Raw genomic sequence first — 24283 nt, forward strand, 5'->3', positions numbered from 1 at the left:
AACTAAAAGAAACTCTTATGGATATTTATAATGCAGCAATAAAAAGTTAAAATACTTAAATAAATATAAAAATACCTTGCAAAGCAGGTCAGAAACAAAGATAATGAAAGCTTCTAGAATTCTTGTTGATAAACTACTCTTTTTCCCAAAATGAGAACAACAGAAATCTTCTAATTTTCTACTTAGCCAGCATTATCAAGTTTATTTTAGAGACTGGGTAAAATTCTCTTGGGGGCTAAGATCAATACTGGAAACTCCCGCACCTTCCCTCGTTAACTGTATCCTTGGCTGTAATGTTACAACCAAAGCTAATGGACACAAAGAGAACCTACCCTGTGCATCAGGAGCAAAATGTTGTCCTCTCACCAAGGAGATGGATAAAGACGTGTCTTCATCTTAAAGGGACAGGAGGTGGTGCCTCTCCCCTCCCTTCAGAATGACTGCTGAACTAGAAAGATAAAACAAAGAAAGAATCTTAGTGTTCCCCTAAGTTACAAGCCCTGTGGATGGGACAGTTGCCTTCCCTTGTCTCACCCATGACAGCTGGCTTCTGAGGAATGGCCTCTAGGGATGATAAGGTGGCTGGGGTGTGCTGGGGGCCAGTCATGGAGAAACCCCACTGTTTCTCAGGTTTGATGGAAGGAAATTTCAATCAGAGTTAGACTGAAATTGGTTTATACAAGCTTGGGCCTCAGAATTCCCTCTTAGGAAGTGACATTATGATTTCTGGGCTCTGAAGACTCAACACTCAAATTCATACAAGAATCTGCTTCAATTCTACCTGAGACATTCATGGGCAGACTCAGGTCTTCATAGTAAGTGAGCTGTTCTGCAGTCCTGCAGTGTTTATGTCAAACCAACCTTGAATGCTGGTGATCTGCACTGGACTTTCCATGAACAGGTGAGGCTACTAGTTGCCAAATAAAACAAAAAAAAAATGGGGGTGAGCACAGCTCAAATTCTAAGTCTCCCTAAAAAAATACAATGGTTAGCTAGGTACAGCGGATCATGCCTCTGGAGGCTGAGGCAAGAGAATCATAAGTTCAAGGCCAGCCTCAGCAACATAATGAGGCCCTAAGCAACTTAGCAAGATCCTGTCTCAAAGTTAAAAATAATAATAATTTTTTTAAAAAACATTGGGAAGTAGCTCAGTGATAAAGCACTGAGTTCAATTCCCCTGTAGCAAAATAATAAAAATAAAAATTTTAATAATATGGGTAGTTTTATGGGCTAACTTGGCTGGCAATAGTAGCTATTTAATCAAACACTAATCTAGGTGTTTCTTGGAAGGTATTTTATAGGTGTGATAACATCTACAATCAGTGATGGATTTACACAATGGAAATTCCCTTTCACAATGTAGGTGGGCCCCACCCAATCACTGAAACACCTTCAGACCCAAAACAGGTTTCTCAGAGTGGAAATTCTGCCAACCTTAACTCCAGCCTGAGTTTTTAGCCTCCTGACTAGCAGATTTTGAAATTTCTAGCTCCCACCATCACAAGAGCCAATCTTTTAGCTAACCTACCACTGTTCATACACACACACACACACACACACACACACACACACACACACAATTCTGCAATACTAGTAAATTCTAAGATGGTAAGATATTATTTTGAAATTTCAAATGATATTAACCCCATGCCCCCTTCATGAAGTCATGAAAAGTGGTTAAATTCAGAATTGTTAAAGTATTCCCTGATATGTCACTTAAATCCTGGTCCCTTCCCTAAATTCCCATCTGAAAAAGATAGAGAAGGCCAGGTGTGGCATTCATTGCTTCAAGAAAGGAAAGCCTAACAGAAACAAAACCAGAGTCTCTACACACTTAGCTTTTGAGTTTCAAAGTCCTCATCTTCATGATCAGAGTGGATTGATGTATGAGATGGAAAGTTCTCAGGGTACAAACAAGGAAAAGAATCAAGCAGCCCTTCCCACAGTCCATTCCTGAGGACGACACACTCTGTCCTGGATGAGCAGTTGGAGATGAAGGGAAGATGGAGATGGCAATGTGGATTCCTGTAATCTGAACACATTCCTTTCCAACCTTGTCCAGAGGCTTCCTAGATACACGAGATTCAAGGGTAGAAGGGATTCAAGCCTAGTTTCCAGAGGTAGATGCACAGGGCAGTCAACCTCAGAATGCTTGGTCTTTCATTCCTTGGACACCTATTTGAGAGTCTCTGCTATGTGCCACAAATTGTCCTGGGTGCTGATTGGCCAATAAAGACCAAGTCCTCAGCCAATGGGAACTTGTATTCTAATGCAGGGCTTCTGGACTTCAGCATTATTGACAGATTGGGCTCTTTCTTGTAGGGGCTCCTTCTGCGCTGCAGGGTACATTGTAGGTATTCGGAAGCATCCTTGACATCTAATCCTAGATGCCTCTGGGTATGGTCAGGGGCTTCCACTAGATGCCTGTAGCATTCCTTCCATTGTTACAAAATATACCTGTTGAAGGTGTTCAGGAAGGGAGACGGAGAATGATGTAGCCAGTATAATGGAAGAAGGTCTCTGAGGAAGAAATAGGGTCCACCTGCATATCTGTGAGTCCCATCCATAGATTCAACCAACTGAGTATGAAAATACAGTGAGGCTTACAGTGTTTGAGTCTATATTCAACATATATAAGCTTTTTTTTCTCGTCATTATTTCCTAAGCAATAGAATGCAAGAAACTATATGCATTGTATTAGGTATTACAAGTAGTCTAATGATGATTTAAAGTATCCTGGTGGATGTGCATAGATTATGAGCAAATATGAGCATCTGTAGGTTTGGGTATCTGCAGGTGTTGGGAGGTGGTCCTGGAATTCAAAGCCCAGGATAGTGAGAGTGACTGTATTTTAAGACTTCTTCAAGTCGAAGGAAGCAGGCCACGAGGACATCTTGGGAAAGAGCTTTCTGGGCAAAAACAACAACAACAACAAAATCCCTGCACATTCATCATTCAGGTGTGTATGAGGAACAAAAAAAGCAACCAGAGTATCCCAAGTGTGGGGCGCTAGGGAGAGAGTAGAAAAGAAGATGTCGCAGAGGAATCCAAGGACAGACCACATGCACCATGGAAGGACTTGGGACTTCAGTCTGGTGGAGAATCAGGACAGGAATCTGAGCAAGAGAACCAGAGGACCTGATTTGTTATAGAGGAATTATGGGGGCAGGAGAGGGCTGGGAGGGAGGAATTGGAAAGCCACTAGAACAGTCCACCAGAGATACAAGGCTTGTCAGGTTTCCAGTGAAAAGAAAGGAGGTCGTGAAGTGTGGTTGAGCTCAGAGCGTGTTCTGAAGGGCGAGTGCATAGGACTCATGAGGGTTGACGTGTGAGGACTTGGACATGACATGTGAGAGGAGGGAAAGGCATCCAGAAGATGTCAAGTGTCTGGATGAATAGTGGTGTCCCACTAGGGGAGGGGGTGACACTTGGAGAGAAGCACAGTTGGGAAGGTAGTAACCATTAGGATTTGATCGTAGTGATTTTGGAAAGCCTATGGGCGCCTATGGGATATTCAAATGGAGAAGTCGGAGGCAGGCAGACTCATGAGCCTAGCCCTTTGGGATTAGGCAGAGCTGGAAGTGGGAATTTGGAAGTCATGGCTGTATGGCAGGATTTAACAGGATGAAATGGCCTATTGACTGACTTCAGATGGAGGACAGATCTAAGGACAGCGGCCTGGAGAACCATAGTGTCCTGAAATGGCCCTGTGGTGTGACTGGGCAGTACACTGCTGGATGGCCTCATGTCCTGAGGGTATGGGAGCAGCGTAGTCACTCTCACTCTCAGAGGAAGACAGAAGTCTGAGAGAGGACAGAGCAGGGACCCAGATGGCCCTGTAGGCTGGGAAACAGATGATTCAGCCTTCACACTCACAGACTGACCAATATTCTTCCAAACTCTCTGCTGGGACTAACAAGGAAAGGCTGAGAAATGGTCACAGATCCAGCGGAGCCCTCGGGGCTGAAACTAATGTGACATTCTAGTTGGGATACTGAAAAAGAAAATGGTAATCAATGGATAAACAGGTAAAATCTGAAAAAAACAAATCAAGTCTGGAGTTTAGTTAGTAGTCGTGTTTTGCAGTGGGTCCCTTAGTCCTGACAAGGCCCCCTGGTCATGCAAGATGTTAATTAGGAGAAGCCAGTGAAGGATGTACTGGGACCCTTGGTACTTTCTTTGCAACTTTACTATAAATCTAAAATTGTTCCAAATACAATGTTTTTTTTTTGTTGTTGTTGTTTTGTTTCATAAAGAGGATTCAGAGTTCAAAAACTGAAGAACAAGGCAGACAGGGTTGTCTGAGGCCTGATTAAAAAATAGTACTATTTTAAATACTTAAATACACATCCTGTCCTGGGCATCCAGAAAGGCTCATTAAGCATCCTCTGATGATTTTGTTGAACCTGGAACACTTCAGATTTCCACAAAAAGATGGAACTTTTAAGATGCTAACTAACTTTCCCAAGTATATGAAAGTCCAAAGGAGTAGAGTGGGAATTCAAATCCATCTCTGTATGACTCTTACTCTTTTGCAGGGCTTTTGGTTAACCTGCCGGGGAAGATTCTAGAAGCTTTGAGAACCCAATGAAATACTTTGGCAGAAGATGCACATGGAGAAAGACTTGTACTCCCCCAATCAAGGAATTCATCAGTATCTAAAGACCTTCCACTGACCTTCAGGTAAAAGCCCCTGTATTATGCTCCATTATATCTGAGACCTCAATTAGACAAGATTAGAACAAATGAGATGGAATATAGAGAATACAGAAAAGTATACTTTAACACTTGTTTTGGTACTGTTAATTCTTGGTATATTTACCATTTCCATTGTCTTAAGTATAACGGAAACCTGAGGCCTTACTCGGGTTTCTCAACTCATCATCTTGGAAACTCTCAGGGGAGAGAAAGCAGCAGAGGTGAGTGTAGTAGGGCCTTGCTGGGGTCCCCCGGCCATGGTAATGTCCTAGGCTTGTGATTTTATATTCATTTATATATTCAGTCGTGCATTGCATAACATTTCAGGCTATGTCTGCAATGTATGCCCAGGCCTCTAGAACAATACCTGGCCCGGCACATTATTTGGAGAGAAGGTCCTCGTTAAACACCTAAGAAGGATCACTAACTTGGCCAACGGCACCTGTATCAAGGACCACATGATGACAGCCCATCTGTGTGCCGAGAACATTCCCTCATCCCTGAGCATCTCCCACCACCACAGGAACACGTGGTCCAGGCCATGGGAAAAATCCTCAGCGACAAATTCAACTGCACTTGGCCCAAAGCCATGGTGTTATTCATGTGCCACTTCTTTGGGCCTCTGCCAAGACTCTGGCTGACGCAGGCGTCACCGAACATGAAGTGTAGGCCCTGCCCACAAAAACCAGAGAGTCCACTGGGGAAGGGAGGAGAACAGACAGGGATATCAATGGGAGGAGGCGGGAGGGAGAGAGAAATCTCACTTCCATACCCAGACACTTATTATTATTATCAACTCACAGAATTCCCCATTCTCAGTAGATATTCAAAGTCTTACTCACTTGGTCACTTTACTTCCCTAAAGACAAAGAAAGATTAAACTTTTACCATTTAAAGAAACCAGAAAGCTAATATTATAAAAGTTTCATAAATAAGGAAGACAAACACTATTAAAGAAAATAGAATCATCAGGAATACCCCTAGAAAATTCTGCTTTCTCAAAGAGACAATGCTTCCTACAGCATCTTCCAAAGGAGGTGGTAAATCCTACCACCTTCCAAGGTAATGCCCTAGGCTTCTGATTGTATATGCATTTATAAAACATATTCCGTCATGCATTGCATAACGTTTCAGTCAAGGGATGGCTCACATGGTAGTCCATAAGGTTTTGTTCCCCCTGGTGGCATCATAGCTGTCTTGGATTGTGTAGGTACGCTCTGTGTCCACACATGGTGAATCACCTAGCTGCACATTTCTCAGATCATAGTTCCATCACGAAGTGAGACATGACCGTATATTTGTGTGTGGGTATGGGTGTGCGGGTGTGTGTTTGTTCTTATTTTTTTATATATATAAGAATTCCTTTGTTGGAGTGACTTCAGATAAAAGAGGAGCTGTGGTCTGGTGGAAGGAAGTAGACTACTGCCAAGGTAATTAGATCTTGCCCGTCACAGCCTCCTTCTTGCAGGGCTGTGCACTCATCTATCTGCCCCTCTCTGAGCCAATAATCCCTGAGTGTCTGCCTTTAGTGATCCAAATTAAAAATAGCTACGTTCCTTGAGGGACCAATCTTTAAGTCAAAGGAAGGGGTCCCTGTAATTGTCATTTATGGCAGTTGGCATGCTAGAGCAAGAAAGAGTTTGGGCCTGGAACTTCTCCGCCCGCCCCCCGCCCCCCCGCCCTTCTTAAACCATATGCCTCAGACCAGACCGCAAGGACCCTGGGATACAAACCAGCCGGGGTTATCTTTTCCCTGTGAGATCAAATTTTACAACCCGGACCAAAGGATCATTTTTATTTCAAGAAACAGATACTCACTCAAGCTGCCTTTGGCAAAAAGGAATTTATTGGAAGGATGCAGGAAAAATCTCATGAAACTCATTTTTAAAAAAAGTCAGCTGACCATCATGGGAACTGGAGAGTCACCGGCCAGCTCTTTCCATATCTTTTTATTTTGGGGACCATTTGAACTCTCTTTGCTGCTTCTCTTTCCAAGCCTGTCCCATCTCTCCCAGGGGCTCTCTTCCTCCTTAAGACTCTTTTTTTTTTTTTCTGTCCCTCTGAACTTTTGCAGATTTTATTCAGCTCTTGCTCTTTGTGATTCCAACTCCATATGGCTCACAGCTCTAAGGCCAGCATGGTGGACTGGGTTTTCCATGCCTTTCATGTTTCTGACAGAAAGACGCTGATGAGTTCAGCTTAGGTCAGGTGATCATCCTAGGCCAATCAGCTTTAGGGCAGAGTGAACTGAAATAAAGATGGTGCTCAGACTAAAGCCTTCCATCAGAACTACTAGGAGCATTCTGAAGTGAGGAAAAGCAAGACCTGCCCAAACTTTCCTGATTCCCAGGGTTAGGATCCCATGCACATGCCTTTCCAGAGCAAGAACCAAAAATGAGTTTGGGGCAGCAAGCATTGGTGGTTCCCCACCTGCTGGGGAGCAAATGCACTCTGTCTGCCTTAGGGAATTTCTTCCAGCACTCCCCACCCTACTGGAGAAAGTGCCCTAGATAAACTAATTAAAATGAGGGTTAAAAGAGGGGAGGAAGCTAGGGGTGTCAGGTCCTGGCTCAGTTGGAGAAAGGGCAAGATGGTACGCCTGGGCTCTGACAAAGCCCCATCTCTGGACCTCCAAGCTGAGGCTAGATGAAGAGGAGGTTCCTTCCATGGCAAGCCCCTTCCTTCCCCAGGTGTCTATCATTTTATAAGTCACATTCCTAGCAGGTCACCCAGGTGATGGCTAGATTTTTAGCATCCTTTCTTCACTCGGCCCAGGCTCCCTCCATGCTTCCTGGGGGGAAACAAGCTGAGAGAGTCAGTAGAACTCCTCTCCCCAGTCCCCTTTTCTGTCTGCCCGTCCCAGAGTTCTGTTCGCCAGCCACCCTGGGCACCTCCAGCTATGCCTCATTAACCCAGCTAATGCCCAAGCAGCACAGGGAGGGCATGGAGTATAAAATGTCTAAAATGTGATCCGAAAAGAAACACGATCCCACAGGAATTCAGACACATAAATTATGAAACATAATTCATGATTCTCTTCATTCTGTGGCCATGTTAACAATGAAGAGTTCCTAGCAAAATAGCAATGAAAAGCAAAGAGCTTATGGAATGAGTTACCTTGATCATGGCTTAATATCGACTTCTAACAGTAAAGGGTGGAGCATCACAATGTGTCCATACGTGGGTGTGCGAGCATTTGTGAGATGGTCAAGCTACTGTCTGAGAATCTGCCATGTGCCCGCTCTGGGCTGAGACTGCAAGACTAAGGCTCTGGCTCTTATGAACACAACCTACACTTTTCCAAGAAGTTCAGTTTCTAGAGCAGGTGACTATCCACTTCTCTTTCAGCTCTCACAGCAACTAGTCTGGGGCTTACACCTCACCTTCCCATATCGGCATTCCATTTCATTCTCCTTTCAGGCTGGTGGGGATTTCAGATATGGGTCCAACGTCACCTCCTCCCACGAGTGATTTCCAGAACGCGCAATCCGAGTTCAGATTTCAGGGAGCCCTGAGAAAAGCTGACTCAGGACTTTGGCAAACAGTGCTTCAGTCTCGCCAAACCCCCAAGAATGCCATCATGGAGAGCCCTGGGGTTTTATAGGTTTGAGCTGTGATCCACACAGCGGCCTGTCTGCATTCCAGCTTCCCAAGAGCCAGAGACTCTTGGCAAAGAGAGGCTTTTGAAATGCACATGTCAGGATATCCCCACCCATATTCCCATTGATGCTGAGCACCCTTCCTTGGTGCTCTGGAATAGAGACAATGAATGATCAGTTTCCAGTTACCTCCCCAAGTCTGTCCCAGAACACCAACGCTGCAGCCTCATGGCCTTCCTCCAATTCTGACCACCAGGGCCTCCCCGTAGAGTCCCTCTGTTTGAAATGCTCCTTCTGTCCCCTCTGACCTTCAGCTCACACCTACTTCTCTCACATCTCAGCTCCTCTGGGACTTTCTTGCTGAAGCCTTCCCAAATGTTGAAATGACTCACTCCTTTTAAAGCTCTCAGAGCACTAAATTCTTCCCCCTCCTCCCACAGTGGGGATTTCCCCTGTATTTGTGCAACCTGAGGATAAGAACCACGATTTTCTTGTTCACCGCTGTCTCCTGTGCCCACATCCATGCCTAATGCATAGTAGATGCTCAACAAATATGCAGTGAATGAATGCTTGAATAAAGGAATAAAAGGTCAAGTGCTGATTGCTCCAGAGAATGCACGGACAAGCTCTAGGTCAATGGAAATGTAAAGGGAGACGCAAAGGAGGGCGCCATGTGTAATCCTGTATCTTCTGGTGAGCACATTTTAAAAGTTAAAAAGAAAGGTGAAATCAATTTTCTTACTTACTTCTTTATTTTAGTACCTGGGATTGAACACAAGGGGACTTGGGGGCATTTGACCACTGAGCCACATCCCCAGTCACATCCCCAGGACTTTAGTTAGAGTCAGGGTCTCACTGCATTGCTTAGCACCTCACTTTTGCTGAGGCTGGCTTTCAACTCACGATCCTCCTGCCTCAGCCTCCTGACCCCCTGGGATTATAGGCATGGGCCACCACTTCCAGTTGAATAGCAGAATTTAAATGTCTATATGTCTATGAATGTTTACACATAATATTATCATTTTGACATGCAATCAATATAAAACAATATAGTAGCAGATTTTTTTTCATATTAAATCTTTGGTATCTGGTGTGTATTTTGGACTTAACAGATCACCTCTTAGTTCTGAGTGACTATGCTTCAAATGTTCAGTAGCCACAAGGGCCTGATGGCTGGCTGCCATATTGAGCAGAAGAACTGTCCATCTGAACTGATGGACAACCTTTGCCCCAAAGGCAGTGGTGATTCCAAAACCAGGTGGTGGCTATACCTTTAGAGTTTTCACAGCAAATTAGGTTCCAGGGGCCAAATCTGGCCTGGTAAGTATTTTTATAGAGACTCCAAGATCATAGGAGTTTGCATTTTTAAATGAATACTATTTCATGACACATCAAAAGTGATGATATTCAATTATTAGTGTCCATCAATAAAGTTTTATTGAAATAAAGCCACACCTATTCATTTGCATATAGCCTATGGTCCCCTTGTGAGGAAATAACAAAGTTAAGCAGATACCTGTTTCCTTCAAATCCTGAATTATTTACTATCAGGTCCTTTATAGATAAAGCTCAACAACCATTATGTTTAGGGTTGTCAGAGAAAATGTACAATGTGGTTAAATTTTTATACCCTCTAAATAACAAATAATTCTTAGTATGTATTAAATATGGCATGGAATATTTTTAAACGGTAAACATATGTGTTGTATATATGGAATTCCAAGTTAACCAGATGCCTTGTATTTTTATTTGTAAAGCTGGAAACCCTACCTGGGCTAGAATACAGCCGGTCACTCACAGTGAAGACATATCAATATCTCATTAGCACAGACGAGCAAGAGATGCTGATTTAAACAAAAAATTTTTTTAAAAAAGGCTTCTCTTCAAATCAGCCATGAACATTTTGAAAACTTTCACTTGAATTTTGAACTCAGTTCAAGGGCACTTGGAATGATAAAGACTGATGAAACAGTTGGGGAAAAATGACTTGAATTTTGTTGTCCTAATGTTTAAGATAAGATCAAATCAGGCCCAAGATGGAAAAAAAAATCCCCCACAAGAAGTTTTCTCATTTTATTATTTTCTCTTTTCTTCATTTGTTCTTTTTAGTCATACATAACAGTAGAATGTATTTTGACGTATCATGCATACATAAAGTATAACTTCCCATTCTTGTGATTGTACATGATGTGGAGTTACACTGGTCATACATGAACATAGGAAAGCTATGTCCGATTCATTCTACTGTCTTTTCTATTCCCATCCCCCTCCCTTCCCTCATTTCAAGATTTAGATTAAAATATTTAGAAATGTATTCTAGATACATGCTTTCAAGTGCATATGCTTGGACTTTATTAGCTTTGAATACTTTTCTTACTCAACTTTGTACTTTTTTAATGATAGGAATGAGCGTGAGGGACAGAAATCCAATTTATAACATTTACACAAGGAAGAAAGGGGTCCACTTAAAGAGCTTGACTCTCAAATATCCTCCCAGAATAAATTAAACCAGAGTCAAAGATCACCTGCAAAAATTAATTTTGGCTTCTTCATTTCACTGAAAGCCATCTCTGCACATGCTTGGAGAAGCTGAAAAGAAATGTTCCCTTCAGCCGAACATGAGTAGGCTTCTGTAAGGCACAGGTAAGATCTCCATTACCGTCGGGGCCCTGGGCGTTAATATTTGATGCTCTCCTCATCATCTCTGTTTGTGTAATTTGTCAACGCCCAACAGGTCCTCTGCCAGCTATGCATTAAAACTATTTTCAAAATATGTCATTGTCAGCCCTTGGCACACTCATTACTTATTAAGATAAGAGGCCGGATGAGGCGGGCAGGAGGCGGCTTGCTTACTTAAACACACTGGACTCAACTGCAGGGGAAGCATGTGATCTAGATGGTCATGGGATAGAGACCCTTCATGGGCCTCACCTTCCCTCACTGGGCAGATGGAGAAACTGAGGCTCAGGCAGAAGAAAAGACTTACCCAAGTTGTTGAAGAAGTTCTGTGGCAGAGGTGAAAATAGAACCCACATTTCTACTTAAAAACATTTCTTAATTGTAGGTGGACACAATATCTTTATTTCATTTTTATGTGGTGCTGATGATCAAACCCAGTGCCTCATGTGTGCTAGATGAGCGTTCTACCACTGAGCCACAACTCCAGCCCCCACAGAACCCATATTTCTTAAGCTCTCAGTCAATCTCTCCCAACACCATCACTAAAATATTCTACAGGCACACATTTTTAAAAATTTTAAATATTATTTTAATACTTTATATATTAACGATAAAATTCTAAAATTCTTCCCATACATTATTTCTTTGAATGGTGGGATCATTCATATGGGAAGTTAAGATAGTGTTCTCCAACTATTAAATGCATATACCTCTTGTGCTACTCAAGATGATTTAAGTTGTCATAGAAATAAACTTTTAAAATCAAATATGATTTTTAGTGCAATATGAAACAGGTTATGAGTTGGAGAAGATGTGCATCAAACCCATAGATTAGTAAATGTCACTGCTTAGATCAAAGTTAAAGCATTGAAGGAGTCCAAATAAAAATTAGTTTAAATATAGTTATTATACAACTCACATTTTCAATATTTTGTATGTGTATCTTATATTTCATTACTTTTCATATTCAACTTCAGCAATATTTTTAAAAAGCTTTGGCATTCAGGTCCAAAATGTAACCACTCCCACTGCTCATGATAGCACTGGAGGCTACAGACACAGCAGGAATAATAAAGGCATTATGAGAAGGACCACAGTTTAGCTGAGTTATACTAAAAACGAAATTACATAATTCAGTAATAGTTAAAATGCTCAATGTGTAATACATACAATTACGTTACAATTCAAAGTGATAATACTTAAGCAAAATGTCATACATAAAAAACAAAGGTTTAGCCATATCCGCCTTAGAATGGTTCAGTTTTGGCTGGTGCCTCAGCCTCTGCTTGAGCTCCTCATTTCCAAGGCCCTGGTGCACATCTCCTCCTCCACTCCCTGTGACATCGCTTGCTCTTAGGAAATACAAGCTCACACTGCTTGGTTCAATGTACTTATCACCCCAGAGATCACTGTGTTCAGATCAGAGGACCAGGAGTCTGCTTCACTCAAGCCAGTGAAATGAAATATGAATGTTACAAACTCCAGGCATCATCTAGGAATAGTGAAAAATACCCGAGGCTCCCACAGGTCTTCAAAAGTGCATCTAAATTCCCTCTGTGCCAGGCCAGTCGATATAAGGCCAACCAACATATCGTCTGGGCATTGCCTTTGGTTAGGGAGGGCAACCAACAGAGGCAGCATCAAAGTTTCCATGTTTTCTCTGTATAGATCTCAAGACCAAGAAAAAGAGCAAGAGCTTTAGTGCTTTGCAGATAGTCAGAGCAATAATGGATGATTTGATACTGTATGGAAATAATGTCACTGCACCCTGCCTTGCCCACAACCACACAGTTAATTTTAAGTGTGTACATTGTGAGCAGGACCTCAATGCTTGAGTGCTCCACAAAGAAAAGACCCTTTCCTATCTGATTCATATTATATGCAAGCATAAAGGCACACTATAAAAAATATGTCCAAGCCAACTTGTGCAGTGTCACAGTGGCACACACCTGTTAATCCCAGCTGACTCAGAGGGCAGAACCTGGAGGATCACAAGTTTGAACTCACCTGGGCAACTTAGCAAGAATCTGTCTCAAAATAAAAATGAATACATAAAAAGGGCTGGGAATGTAGCTCAGAGAGAGAGGCTGTGCCTAGCATGTGTTAGGCCCTGGCTTGGCCCTGGGTTCAATCCCCAGAAACACACGGGGAAAAAAATTTGATATGAACATACTTTATATACATAGCTATGAAAAATTGTTCTGTGAATGGATAATAAGTGGAAAAAAATAATAATGGAAAAAAGTATGTGTTCAATGAATGAATACATGTTGAATGCTTGCAAGTGTGTCTTAATTATTTCACTAATTAATTATGTAATTAATTAAGCAAACATTCTCAAGGTTTAGGTCAGGTCTGCTCATGTCATCTGGCTCAAGCCACGCTAGGACATATTAAAAAAAAATGGCCCTCAGGTTGAACCTGTGGTTCTCATCACTTGATTCTTTTGCACTGCTTTCTAGTTTATCAAATGCTGTCCCATGGATCGTCACATGGGACCTGCCCCTATTAAAGCAAGTATGACAGTGCCCACCATTGAACAGCACACTGAATATCAGACAAGACCTGTATGTTGCTCCAGGTCACTCAGGTAACAGTTGATACAGGCAGGATGAAGAGTTGGGTCTTTGTACTCTAAATCCTGTATTTTTTCCTGGAAACCAGGGCTCATCTCCTTCCACTTGCTTATAAAATACTTGTGGACATATTAAAATGCAGATGTTGTTCCAGGAACTGGAGATTCTGCAGTTCTAACAAGTCCCTGGTGATGTTAATAGTGCTGGTCTGTGAACCAATGCTGAGTGGAGAGTCTGTAAGCAAAACCAGGCTGTCTCACGTGCCCAGGATGATGGACTTGTAGACCTTGTTGCCTGGAGGAATAGGAACATGATATTTGACCATTGACCTCCTTAGTGATCAAACACAAAGTCAAGCCACAAGACCTCTTACTGAGCTTGGCCACGCCCACTGCATCATCAGGAGTCCCAACCCTCAGGATTTCTATCTCCAGAAAGGGAAGCCACTGCCATGGAAAGAATGTGGCATCAAGAGCCAGCTGATTTCAGGTTCACCTTGCAGCACTGCCAATTCCTGCTGCCACTTTGGAGGGTTCAGAGGTTCCCTGAGGCTCTGAGCCTGTGGGAAGTTCATTTGGAAAATGGAAGTTGGTGTTGACACCATTTTGAAGACAGAGTAGACAAGTTTAATGAGATGAGGTCTGCTCATTCCTCAAGAGGATCTTTTCATGTCAACATGAGTCGCCTTCATTTACCCCATGGCAGGACCCTCCTGAGGTGTGCATAGCACTTGACAAATATTTTTGCAAGGCCTCTGTCTGTTCAGTTCATTTGATTTCTTCCGAATGATTTCCAAAATTTACAGGCTTCTGTGAGTTGTGCACTAGTCCCCCTTTATCGATGGTTTCTCCTTCCCAGGTTTCAGCCATGGTCCAAAAATATTAAAAGGAACATTCCAGAAATAAACAATTCATAATACTCAAATAACTTTTATAATAAACAGCATATTGTTATAATTTTATAATTGTTGTTGTTGTTACTTTCCTAATGTGCCTAGTTTATAAATTAAAAATTTTAATAGATTTTATTTTTTAAATACATGACAGTGGAATGCATTACAATTCTTATTACACATATAGAGCACTATTTTTCATATCTCTGTATATAAAGTATGTCCACACCAATTCATATCTTCATACATGTACTTTGGGTAATGATGTCCATCATATTCCATCATCATTGCTAACCCCTGCCCCCTCCCTTCCCCTCCCACCTCTCTGTCCTATCTGAGTTCATATATTCCTCCCATGCTCCCCCTCCCTACCCCACTATAAGTCAATCTCCTTATATCAGAAAAAACATTTGGCATTTTTTTTTAGAGATTGGCTCTCTTTACTTAGCATTATCTTCTCCAACTGCATTCATTTACCTGCAAATGCCATGATTTTATTCTATTTTATTGCTGAGTAATATTCTATTGTGTCTATATGCCACATTTTTAATCCATTCATCTACTGAAGGGCATCTAGGTTAGTTCCACAATCTAGCTGTTGTGAATTGTGCTGCTATAAACATTGATGTGGCTGTGTCCCTGTATGCTATTTTTAAGTTTTTTGGGTCTAGACCAAGGAGAGGGATAACTAGGTCAAATGGTGATTCTGTTCCCAGTTTTCCAAGGAATCTCCATACTGCTTTTCATATTGGCTGAAATCATACAGATATTTGCCCAGCTGCTGTCTGCTAACACCATCTATTTGTGCTGGTTACAACCAGCTGTGTCAACCATGTACCCATTCCCATGGATACTGCTTCCAATGACACTCTCAAAGGTTGTTAGTGATGGCCACAAATGCAAATCTTGGCCAAAGTATGCGGGAAAAATCTGCGGTGACTCATGTTCTGATTGTACTCATTTTATTGTTCCAAATTTCAGAGGTAAAAAGCAGAAGACATCTCCCAACCACGTCTTCTCTTGGAACTCTGTGTATTGTAATTCATGCATTTCTAAAACGTGATCATTGCCCCCTGCCTTCCACATGACTACCTCAGAGAGGGTAGATGCATTTGATCATTTTGTGTTGCTATAACACAATACCATAGTCAGGGTAAATCATAAAGAAGAGAGGTATTATTGACTCTTGGTTCTGGTCCAAGATCAAGGTGCTGCACCTTAACGGTCTTCTTGCTAGAAGAGTTCCAAAAGGGTGCAGGGCATTACTTGACAAGAGACAACGATCGCAGGATTAAGTTTCTAACCTCTTAATATCTCACAATGAAGGTTAAACTCCAACATGAGTGTTGAAGGGGACAAACTTTATTCAAGTCATAGCAGTAGGTGAAGGTCTATGGCCAGAGGAATAAGAATGAGAGGTCCCCTTAGCACAAAACATGGCCATCCATGGCCATCTCCCATCTGGGGTAGCTGAAGCGTGGCCTGGGTGCACACAGCTTTACCACATCCCTCTGAGGTAGGAGAGGACATGGGAGGATTCTAAGATGATGCTAAGCCAAAGTCTAGGGAGCCCTTAAAGGAGATAAGTGTGGGCACCCTGACACCGGCCAGACAACCTGTGTAGTGGCAGGGGTGACCAACTTGAGTGTCAAGTTTGGAGGACCACCAGCACTACCGTGGGAACATGGATAGAAAGAATCCCCGCATGGCTCATGAGTGGCCAAGTTCAAGGCTAAGCCTACCACAGACCGTTGGTAGCCCAAGCTGTGTCGGTTGTCCTTGAGGTTTTGTGAGAGTCACCCAGAATCAGGGTGTCGGTACCCTTTTGTTTGCAGGACCTCATGTGATTCTGCCCACGGTGGGAGCCACCTTCCTGGAGGCAAGGCTGTGAATGACCCCACAGGGAGACCTTCACAAGGAGAAGGTCAAGTAGTGCCCCAAAAGGGAGGAACCCTGGCTGGGCCCATGAGACTCGTGACCTGCCTCAGGCAGGTGAGGTACTTAGAAGATTTCCGTCAAGGTGCTCCAAAGCAAGGTGGGCCCAGAAGTCAAGGCTGGGGCAGAGACTCATCTTCTCAATCTCTGATGATCTTGGAGTCAGTTTGAAAGATCAGAGGCTAACTAAAGACCGGAGGCTAAACTCTAATTTTCTTCTGGCATCCAGGGAAGCCCAGACACCCCGGAAATTTCCGTGCATGGCCTGGAGGTGGAGGGAGCCACCCCTGCTCTGAACATCTCCTATCTATTAACAGCAAAGAGGACACTTAGAGACTAACTGGGTGAGTCCCCACTCAACTGCTGGCTGGGATCTGGAATGAGGTGGAGACCAGGGAGATGGATCAGCAAGGAATAGTGGCACCTGTCCTGCCCAGGTTACTAGCTGACATCTTCCGAGGATGGTCCTCTTGCACTCAGAACCAGAGGGGACACGTATGTGCCTGTGCTCAAGGGCCAGTGTTTATTCAGCATTTGTTAGGTGACAGCCACTGTGCCAAGCACTGACGTGACTTCATTTAATTCTCCAAATACCCCTACCACTAGCCTTATTTTACAGATAAGAAACTGGGCCCAGATAATTGAAGTAACTTCCCCAAAGTCACACAGCTAATACATGATGTTGTAAGGATCAGAATATGGCTTTGTCTGTTCCTTATTTCTTGTTTAATTGCGTAAGTTTGTTCTGTTTTGCTTGCTTTATAAAACAAATAAAAAGTAAACATCTCCAATCCTTTAGAGTACCAGAGACCAACTATATTTGGGATATAGTTTCAGAAGACAATGTATACATAGGAGGGAAGAAAAGAAACAGAGAGGCCAAGAGAAGGTAGGGAGAATTGAGTTGTGATAGAGGGTTGGGATTTTGGAGGGATAATCTTGGGAATATTAGTAAGAACAAAATCAGATGTCTGTTTCTCTAAGGGAGAATTTCCATGGAAAAACAGACGTTCCCTGGGTGCCTCAACTCAGGCTCCAGACGTTCATGGACGGTGGCTTGGTGGCATGGTCCCCCCTTCCCCTTTCTCTCCATCCTTTTCTCCCTCCTTCACTTCTGTCTTCCCATCTGGGACACATTCTCTTATAAAACAAACCAGCTGGCTTCCTTCTCTACTTCTCGATCTTACTTGTGACCACAAACATCACAAGAAGAAAGTCAGCCTCTGAGCAAGTTACTCAAGAGCCTTTCTCTAAAATTCTTGTTTAGCTTTGTCCTAAGATATCGCCTTAGGCCATTGTGAAGGGCAAATGAGGTCGTGTTATCACACCAGCTACATCTGGAAGGGATGTTTATTATTCTTTTCCTATACAATAATATGAAAATGGGTGTTGTCCCAAGATCATTGTTCTCCAAAGTATCATGAAAGATTTATAGAATGGGAAGAGAAACCAGAATATTTATTTTGTTTTGTTACATACTTGCATACTTTAATTTGCATTTGGTAAAATACATATATAGTTACTATGTTGAGAGGAAAACAACTTTTTCTCTACACTCTTAGATGAAGTACCCAAGAGTCTGTGAATTAAAAAGACAAAAATTCTCAGGGGAGAAGGTTGGTCTATGTGCACAGTACACATATATACATGGGAGCACTCAGTGATCACTCACTCAAAGAGGTGGCTAGAATTTTAGGGTTATGTAACTGATTTCATAGGGAAAGGAAGTGAGGGAAAAGTTTTCTATGGAAAAAATAAATAAGTTTCTTGGGGAAAGACAAAAGAATTTTTAGGAGGGCAAATGAGTGATAAGAATTGTTGTGAGAATGCTCATTTTCCCAGATATGAGAGGTCTTTCCATATCCTTTAGGGTAACAATAATCCTCAGAGAAGGGACTTGAGTTTCATTTGCACTCTCCCTTCTGGAAAGAGATCCATCCCAAACAGGAAATTTATTTTCCAGAAATTGCTACTTTCTGTCAGATAAGGGAAGCTCTGAGAAAGGTTCCTCCTGCTTTCATTGAATCTCCAATATCTTCAGCTTAAAATATTCATGTCAATTGTGGGGTTCTGAATGGCCCCCAAATATGTCAAGAGATGAAATGATAAAATATGTATTAATTTTAAAGATATGTTCACTATGCCAGGCCTGGTGATGCACACCTGTAATCCCAGCAGCTCTGGAAGCTAAGGTAGGAGGATCATGAGTTCAAAGCCAGCCTCAGCAACTTAGTGAGGTCCTAAACAACTCAGCGAGACCCCATCTCTAAATAAAATGTTAAAAGAACTGGGAATGTGGCTCTGTGGTTAAGTGTCCCCTGGCTTAATTTCTGGGAAAGGATGGAAGGATGAAAGATGGAAGGATGGAAGAAAGGAAGGAAGGAAGGAAGGAAGGAGGGAGGGAGGGAGGGAGGGGGAGGGAGGAAGGGAGAGAAAGGAAGAAAGATTCACTAAATGTTGACTAAGCGCTAGTGCAAGGACACAGCAATGTCAAAGTCATGATATTGGTTCACAAGTTACCAAGTGAGAGGTGGCATCTCCAGCCTGTCCTGAAAATGCATGGACAGAACAATTTGCTAAAATACCTTCACTGGCTGCTGGGGCTGCATGAGGTGTATGTTAATTTATGCATCTTATTGCAGCAGATATGGAAGCTGAGCTCTCTCCCTTGCTCTTAGAGGGAAAAGGCAATTACAGTGCTTCCCTCTGACCAGAGAAGGCCCTAGGACTCCTCCTTTCACATCCTACCCATCTCTCGATACTTACTGTTTTCAGTGTCCTGCCTCTGAGCTCCCACAGTCCTTATTTGATTGTTGAGATGCTCCAGCCCTGAGCCTTGGATTTGTATATTCCCCACAGAGGGTTACAGGTCTATTTTCCTACTTAGATGGAAAACTCTTGGGGACAAGATCTGGTCTTTATTCTTCATGGCCACTCCCCCTGAGCTGCATCTAATCTAATACACGCTCTCTGCACATACTTTTTGATAGAATAGTTGCAGAAGGCCTGTCAAATAGAATTTGGGCTGGATGCATTTGGAAATTCTGATTTACACTCAAGTATGAAAACCACTGAAGAGATAGAGTCTGCCTTACCTAAGCCAGCCACAACTCGGTAATCGCAAAGCTGTGACAGATCCAGGATTTGCCAATGGAGTCTTTGCAAACATTTCAATCGTGTGAACCATGAACATCCTCCTTTTCTTTCCAGCTAATTATGGAAGTGCTGTCTACTCTTTGATGACATATTGAAAGTGATCGTAGCTTTGGACTTCATTAAGCATCTTTCTAACCAGTTCATGAGGATGACATGTTATGCTTCTAAACTGTGTCACCACAGCTGGGTATAACAAGCAATGCTACTAGCTCCAGCCTTGATGGTGATATCTTGGTTGTTTCATCAAAAGAAAGCAGAGCGCATTCAATCTTTAATCCTAAAACTCACACGTGTCTTTGAAATGCAACTATCACATCACAACTCCATATTTATTTCTAAGTTTCCTCTTTTCCTTTTCCTTTTGTTGCTTCTAGAATTTTGCTAACAAGTTTGAGATTTCTTAAAACACAAAAACTATAGCAGTAGGATTTCCAACCCATTATAAAAACATATTAAAATCCCACACATACCGAAAGCTTTTTATCTTTCTCTGATTTATACAGAAAATTGATCATCTTCCAAACAGTAGGAAAAATTTCTTCATCGATTTATAATGTTGTCTTTACCCTGTGCATTTTTGAGAAATTTTGCAAGTTTTATGATTGATTTAAGGTTGCAAAAATACTTTTCAGGTGAAACATAGGCATACTAATCAAATACCAAACATCCCATTATTTGACATTTGGAGAAAAAAAATATTTAAGTTCATGAGAAATATTAGAAAAGCCACTACCTGTCACTAGACAGTTTTTCCCCCTCATCCAATCTAGCATATCCAGACAGTATTCCTAACAAATTGCACCGCCTCACATTTTCCTAGGTTTTTGTGATTTCTAAAGGACTTGCATTTGTCTTATGATGTTTATGCCTCACATAGGGTATCAAGGTCCCAGTTCGCCCAAGGCTGTCTTAGTTTTAGCACTGAAAGTTTTGGGTCCCAGGAAGCCCATCAGGCCTGGAAAAATTGAGACCATTGGCCACTGTAGGAAAGTAATATGTAAATCAGGAAGAAATTAGGGTTGGGGCCCATTGGACAGATAAAGAAAATGAAGACAAGTTGCAGAACTCCCCAAGGTCACAGCATAGATCTTCTCACTCTGGTCAAGTTCTCCACACTAAAGTCAATACTTTCATCTTCAAGTGGGTTTGTGGACGCTGAGCTCTCTGCAGCATGGATTATATCTTACTCATCTTTGTGCTTCTATCTCTGGGACAGCTCCAAGTTCTGTGTGTAGAAGGGATCAGAGACACTGGGGATAATTAGGCCTCTTTCACCTACGTCCTGTGGTATGATTCACCCAGATCCATGCTAAACACTCCAGGGGGTGGGGGTGGGGAACACCCAGATAAAGAGAAGGACATTCAGCCAGCTGGGACCTCATCTCACCCCTCTTACCAGAGGGTTCTTCAGTCCAGCTCCTACATTTCCACAGGGTTATCATCACCATAATGTGGATGCTGATTTTAATTCTCCATGTAAAATAGGTCATATCCAGTCATCTGCATCTTGAGAATTTCTCTCACATCACACCCACATGTCCATCCTTGTGGCTGAAGTTCTGGTCCAAGTTCTCATTGCCCACCCTCCCTGCACGTCTTCCTACCTTCATGTGCTCTCTATCCCCCGCATAACCCCAGACCCCTCTTTTTCAAAACCCATATCCCTTATGTTCCTCTCACTCATGAACTCACGATGGCTCCCAACTGCTCACCAACAGGTGGCAATTCCCTAAATATCCTCTCCCTACCCAATCTTACTTCCTTCTCTTCCTGAAGTAAGATTTTCATGTAGATTAAGCCTCTGACAATCAGGACTCTCATACTGCCTGTACTTTTGAAGTACTTGTGAAGCATCAGGCGGATATTTGGAACAGTATGGAGAAAACACAGGAAGCAGATCCTGTGCCCCAGGGCTCCTGGCTTCTGAGTGGTGGGTAGATGATACCATCGGAGCGCATATGCCCACCTGTGTGACGTCTACACCACAGCTCACAAAGACGTGGCCTTTGACCTGAACTCAGTTTTCATTAGGCCTCAATGAATTTTTTTAATTGACGTTGTTTTCAATATTTTCAAATATGGTCTTTCATATTAAAACTACATTTCTAGCTTCTCTTGAGAAGGTCTTAGATTTAGCTACTGGACACTCATCTCCACCCCCAGCAATGAGCAGGGGTTGGTTTGCACAACAGGCTTCTTAATTTGTGCCCTTTGTATAAAGAATGGGGGAAGCGGTGTAGATAAAAGAGGAAGAAACCAGGAAAGGAAGAGAGAGGGAAGGAGAAGAACAGGAAACAGACCCAAGAAGGGTGGGTGACCCAGGCAGGCCTAGCTGCAGCAGGAGGGTCCGCTCTCACAGCTTCATGATACCCCTTCACACCATGAAGAAATCCTGCATAGGACCAAGAATGTGAAATGGAAAGAATCCGGTGTGTTAGTTGGGCCTAGAGTGAAACTCACTAAAAGACAAAAAGAAAGATCAAGATCGTGTCCAAGGTGACATTGAAGCAGAGTCAAAATCTGAGCAGCTGGGACAGCAGAGCTGTCTTGAAACACGCTCCCTTTACCTTCCTCTGTCCCCACCAGGTGAAAGCTGGGGCCTGTCAGGCACTGATTTGCATATCAGCCCTGCCTTCAACAGTTCCCTCTGTCCTTCATTCTGGTGCATTCCATTTCCTCAATGTCAAAACTAGGAACTTTGCACCAGACCCTGTTTTATGTTTTATGTTTTTTGTTTTTTGTTTTTATCACCTGCTGGCCTGAAAATCAAATCTGTTCCGATAAGGGCAAAATTCAGACCTGCAATGGAAACTACCACACTGTCTAATTTTCACTTAGGTGCCTCCCCAGTGTATCCGTAGCATCCCTTCCTGGGAAGCCGCCTTCTGAGCATCCCGGCTGCGGTGATGCTCCTGTATCCAGTGGAATACTTCAAGAAGCTCACGCCCTCCCGATCTAGGCTCTCTGTGATGGCTCAGCCTGTTTGGAAATTTCAGAAAAGAGTCAAGAGGGCAAGCGATGGGGACTCCAGACTGTACAGGTGCAACAAGCCGATGCTATCGGACACGCCAAGAGTGAAGAGGTAAAATAAATCCTGCTTCAAGATGAAGTGGAAGGCAAGTGGGCTCTCTAACTCCTGCTCCTCCGCACCAGGCCTTCATTAAATCAACCTCCAGGGGATGATGGATTGCACAAGCAGGACTGCAAACTGAATGCGCTACCCACCACTCTAGATAAACAGAGTCTGCACCACCTATTTAACCCTCCAGATTTTATGGTTCCCCCCATTTTGGATGGCCTCTGACAAGCTCTCTTATTAGCCTAAGAGGAGTAATTTTGATAAACAAGTAAATATCGTTAGATCCTTTTGGGCCGCTCGCCTAAAATCGGGATTCACTGGTCCATGTTCCCGCGGAGACGGGAGACGCTGACTGTTGTAATCTACATGTAATAGGTATTATGAGATATAAGAAAAATAGCTCAGGCTGCAGTTGAGTCAGTTTAGGACAGATCATTATAAAATTCCATTATCACTGCTACAAGTTGGACTATTTGTCATCACAGAAGAGATGACAAGCTCAGAAATACTACATTTGTTATTATCAGATGATAAATGATATTCCATTAAAGCCGCAATACATCATCGGCAAAGCTGTGAAGGAGATATCAAACCTATCAGGACTTGACTTATAATTTAATTTTCAAAAGCTGTCAACTAAAATTCCAAAGGCTAAGCATTTTCATTTTTAAAGTTCATCTTATTTATTTTCCTCATCTGTTAGTCTAATTTTGGTGATATGGCAAAAATAACTGATTATGTGCAATGTATAATTCTCTTCTTTTGATTAGGTAATATATCAGGTGTCACTTAGGTATTAAAAATTAAATGACAGATAATAAAACAAGAGAGCCCCATAAAAGACACCTTATTTTGATTTACTCCCATTTTGAAGTATAACAGTAAAGGACAGGTCAATATTTGTTAAACACATACGCATGCTACATAAAAGCATATTTACCCATTATTAATACGCTTTCATGACATCTTCAAGGAAACTCAACATGCTTTTCCATTTAGTGTTTATGAAATCTTTTCACACATGAACAACTATTTTTTAGCTCATTCTATAAATCACAATCACATATTCCTTCTATGTGTGCAAGTTCTTCTGTCCCTCCTGTTATTATCATCATTACCAACATTAAGCACTCAAATGCTGGCTGAGACAGGAACAGCTCTTATCTGTTTCTATTGGCGCAAACATAAAGACATATTCTTTTAACTTATGCGTGTCCTGATCACATCCCATACCCATAGATTTGCAGATATATTATGAAGTATTTGTGGATCTCCTGATACCAGCGACATGAATAGAATGAGCAAATTTGAGTGCTGTCAGGCATCTTTGAGATCATCTTACGGCTCAGAGAAGGGAAGAAACTAGCCCAAAGTCACACAGCAATAGAACAAAAATGATGGGAGAAGTTATAATCCTCAACACCTGTTCTAATTTCTTTGGTATAACATCTGCTTTATATATTTATTTGGTATAACACTCGCTTATTTACAGTGTCTTATAAGAAATGGGGCTCTTATTGCTTAATATTTGGCTGAGGGTTTGACTAATGTTTGATGCATTTTTATCTGTATGTAATATTTTGAGTATATATAATATATATGCTCAAATGCATGATAATATTTATTAATGGAACAGACATACTGATGGGAGGATGCGTTGGATGGAGGG

General features: G+C 42.3%; 1 long non-coding RNA gene across 2 annotated transcripts in view; it reads right to left on the reverse strand.

The window, feature by feature from the left end:
* Window positions 1-337: 337 nt before the first annotated feature.
* The window catches only part of LOC110597105 (uncharacterized), an 87370-nt gene continuing 63424 nt past the window's right edge, over window positions 338-24283 (reverse strand). For both annotated transcript variants that reach the window (XR_013431224.1, XR_005731494.2), the window contains one exon: window positions 338-448. This is a non-coding gene — a long non-coding RNA (uncharacterized LOC110597105). The remainder of the gene's footprint in view (window positions 449-24283) is intronic.

This window comes from Ictidomys tridecemlineatus, chromosome 15, assembly GCF_052094955.1.
Source record: "Ictidomys tridecemlineatus isolate mIctTri1 chromosome 15, mIctTri1.hap1, whole genome shotgun sequence".
NCBI lineage: Eukaryota > Metazoa > Chordata > Mammalia > Rodentia > Sciuridae > Ictidomys > Ictidomys tridecemlineatus.